This window comes from Rhynchophorus ferrugineus, unplaced genomic scaffold (genome assembly GCF_030347505.1).
Source record: "Rhynchophorus ferrugineus isolate W39M unplaced genomic scaffold, kcgeb_rfMv2 rfM554, whole genome shotgun sequence".
NCBI lineage: Eukaryota > Metazoa > Arthropoda > Insecta > Coleoptera > Curculionidae > Rhynchophorus > Rhynchophorus ferrugineus.
In genome coordinates, this window is record NW_027473131.1 from 15001 (window position 1) to 18017 (window position 3017).

Here is a 3017-nt window from a genome sequence, read left to right on the forward strand (position 1 = left end):
CGAAATGTCGATGTTCATGTGTCCTGCAGTTCACAAGTTGACGCGCAATTAGCTGCATTCTTCATCGACCCACGAGCCAAGTGATCCACCGTTTAGGGTAATCTTTTTTTAAGTTAGGTTTTAAACGCATATCGAAACGTTTCTATTATAAGACGACGACGACGACGACGACGCGCGCTCACGTCATAGACAGCGCTTGCGCCCCTTTCGCAGCCGCCGTCGACTTTAAAACGCTCTTACGGTTTATTTTCGTCTTCTCCACTACACACAACGAGAGGAGCGGAGACAGACTACTCGAAATGGTGACGTTCGTTGTAAATTTTCGTCGTCTCACCTCGTACGACAACAAAAGAGCATACGCTGATCATAGTTTGGCAATATTTTCGTAAACTAAATCTCACCCTTTTGGAATGAAACAAACGAAGGGTGATAAGATTTTCGTAAACTAATCACATTACCGATCATCGTATATGTTCGTCGATATGAGGATCGAAACGTCGATTAGAAATATAATTGGCAAAATCGTTTTATTTTGCGCTCGATTTGTCCATTTATAACGAAATCCGTCGTAGGCCGACGATTATTACTCGTCGTCCTATATAACAACATCTTCATCGTATATATCTCCGCTTTCGGGCGTACATCTTTTAAAACCATATATTATAGGTACCCGAAAACAGCTACGTTGACGACGTCGAAATTCGATCGGAACTTCCGAACTTCGTAGATGGCTCTTTAACGTTCGACAATGATTTTTACAGACTTGTACGTTTACCTATTATATATATATAGGCATAACAACACACTGTAATGATCCTTCCGCAGGTTCACCTACGGAAACCTTGTTACGACTTTTACTTCCTCTAAATGATCAAGTTTGGTCATCTTTTCCTACACATCGACGACGCCGAAACGCCATCGCGTGTCGATCCGAAGACCTCACTAAATCATTCAATCGGTAGTAGCGACGGGCGGTGTGTACAAAGGGCAGGGACGTAATCAACGCGAGCTTATGACTCGCGCTTACTGGGAATTCCTCGTTCATGGGGAACAATTGCAAGCCCCAATCCCTAGCACGAAGGAGGTTCAGCGGGTTACCCGGGCCGCTCGGCCAGGGAAGACACGCTGATTCCTTCAGTGTAGCGCGCGTGCGGCCCAGAACATCTAAGGGCATCACAGACCTGTTATTGCTCAATCTCGTGCGGCTAGAAGCCGCCTGTCCCTCTAAGAAGAATAGTTTGTACGCCGACAGTAAAAACCGCGCACGAACCGCGAAACCCGAAAGCAACGCGGCCGGCGGGCCTTTAGGATGTCAAAAAGCGCCTAGTTAGCAGGCTAGAGTCTCGTTCGTTATCGGAATTAACCAGACAAATCGCTCCACCAACTAAGAACGGCCATGCACCACCACCCACCGAATCAAGAAAGAGCTCTCAATCTGTCAATCCTTCCGGTGTCCGGGCCTGGTGAGGTTTCCCGTGTTGAGTCAAATTAAGCCGCAGGCTCCACTCCTGGTGGTGCCCTTCCGTCAATTCCTTTAAGTTTCAGCTTTGCAACCATACTTCCCCCGGAACCCAAAAGCTTTGGTTTCCCGGAAGCTGCCCGTCGAGTCATATTAGGGAACGTCGACGGATCGCTAGCTGGCATCGTTTAAGGTTAGAACTAGGGCGGTATCTGATCGCCTTCGAACCTCTAACTTTCGTTCTTGATCAATGAAAGCGTTTTTGGCAAATGCTTTCGCTTCTGTTCGTCTTGCGACGATCCAAGAATTTCACCTCTAACGTCGCAATACGAATGCCCCCATCCGTTCCTATTAATCATTACCTCGGGGTTCCGAAAACCAACAAAATAGAACCGAGGTCCTATTCCATTATTCCATGCATACAGTATTCAGGCGAAATTTTAGCCTGCTTTGAGCACTCTAATTTGTTCAAAGTAAACGTGCCGGCCCACCTCGACACTCAGTAAAGAGCACCGCGGCAGGATTGAGTTGGGCCGTCGTAACCACGACGCGCACAACACGCACGCCGAAACGCACGCGCGACGGCGACGCGACACGACTAAGCCCACCGGCAGGACGTCTCGCGAAAAACACGCCAGTTAACACCGCGAACGATGAACCGGCGGCGCGAGACACAAATTCGACTACGAGCTTTTTAACCGCAACAACTTTAATATACGCTATTGGAGCTGGAATTACCGCGGCTGCTGGCACCAGACTGGCCCTCCAATTGATCCTCGTTAAAGGGTTTAGAGTGTACTCATTCCGATTACGGGGCCTCGGATGAGTCCCGTATCGTTATTTTTCGTCACTACCTCCCCGTGCCGGGAGTGGGTAATTTGCGCGCCTGCTGCCTTCCTTGGATGTGGTAGCCGTTTCTCAGGCTCCCTCTCCGGAATCGAACCCTGATTCCCCGTTACCCGTTACGACCATGGTAGGCGCAGAACCTACCATCGACAGTTGATAAGGCAGACATTTGAAAGATGTGTCGCCGGTGCGAGACCGTGCGATCAGCTTAAAGTTATTCAGAGTCACCAAGTTGTACGATGACGAGCGCGAACCCGAAACCGATTGGTTTTGATCTAATAAAAGCACTCCTTCCATCTCTGGTCGGAGCTCTGTTTGCATGTATTAGCTCTAGAATTACCACAGTTATCCAAGTAATTGTGGGTACGATCTAAGGAACCATAACTGATTTAATGAGCCTTTCGCGGTTTCACCTTAATTCGGTATGTACTGAGACATGCATGGCTTAATCTTTGAGACAAGCATATGACTACTGGCAGGATCAACCAGGGAACTGTTCTTATTATTTTATCGACACGAAGCAGATAAAACAAATACAGACACAGTTTATTTTATAAGTTTGACTTATAAAGAAACGTGTGCGTAAGACGACGATATATAATATATATCGACGACTAATAAAAAGGAGGTGCATGATAGCGCGCCTAGACGACGGAAAAACCGGTCCGAGGCGCCACGCTCTTACATTTTAATATTAGTTGTCTAATAAAAC

General features: G+C 47.4%; 2 non-coding genes across 2 annotated transcripts in view; both read right to left on the bottom strand.

Moving 5' to 3' along the window:
• Positions 1 to 100, bottom strand: part of LOC143206118 (5.8S ribosomal RNA) — a 155-nt gene extending 55 nt beyond the window's left edge. Inside the window, exon 1 of the ribosomal RNA XR_013008140.1 lies at positions 1 to 100. This exon is cut by the window's left edge and continues 55 nt beyond it. This is a non-coding gene — a ribosomal RNA (5.8S ribosomal RNA).
• Positions 101 to 808: 708 nt separating this feature from the next.
• LOC143206119 (small subunit ribosomal RNA) lies at positions 809 to 2797 on the bottom strand. Its single transcript, XR_013008141.1, has one exon. It is a non-coding gene; the product is annotated as a small subunit ribosomal RNA (ribosomal RNA).
• Positions 2798 to 3017: the final 220 nt, after the last annotated feature.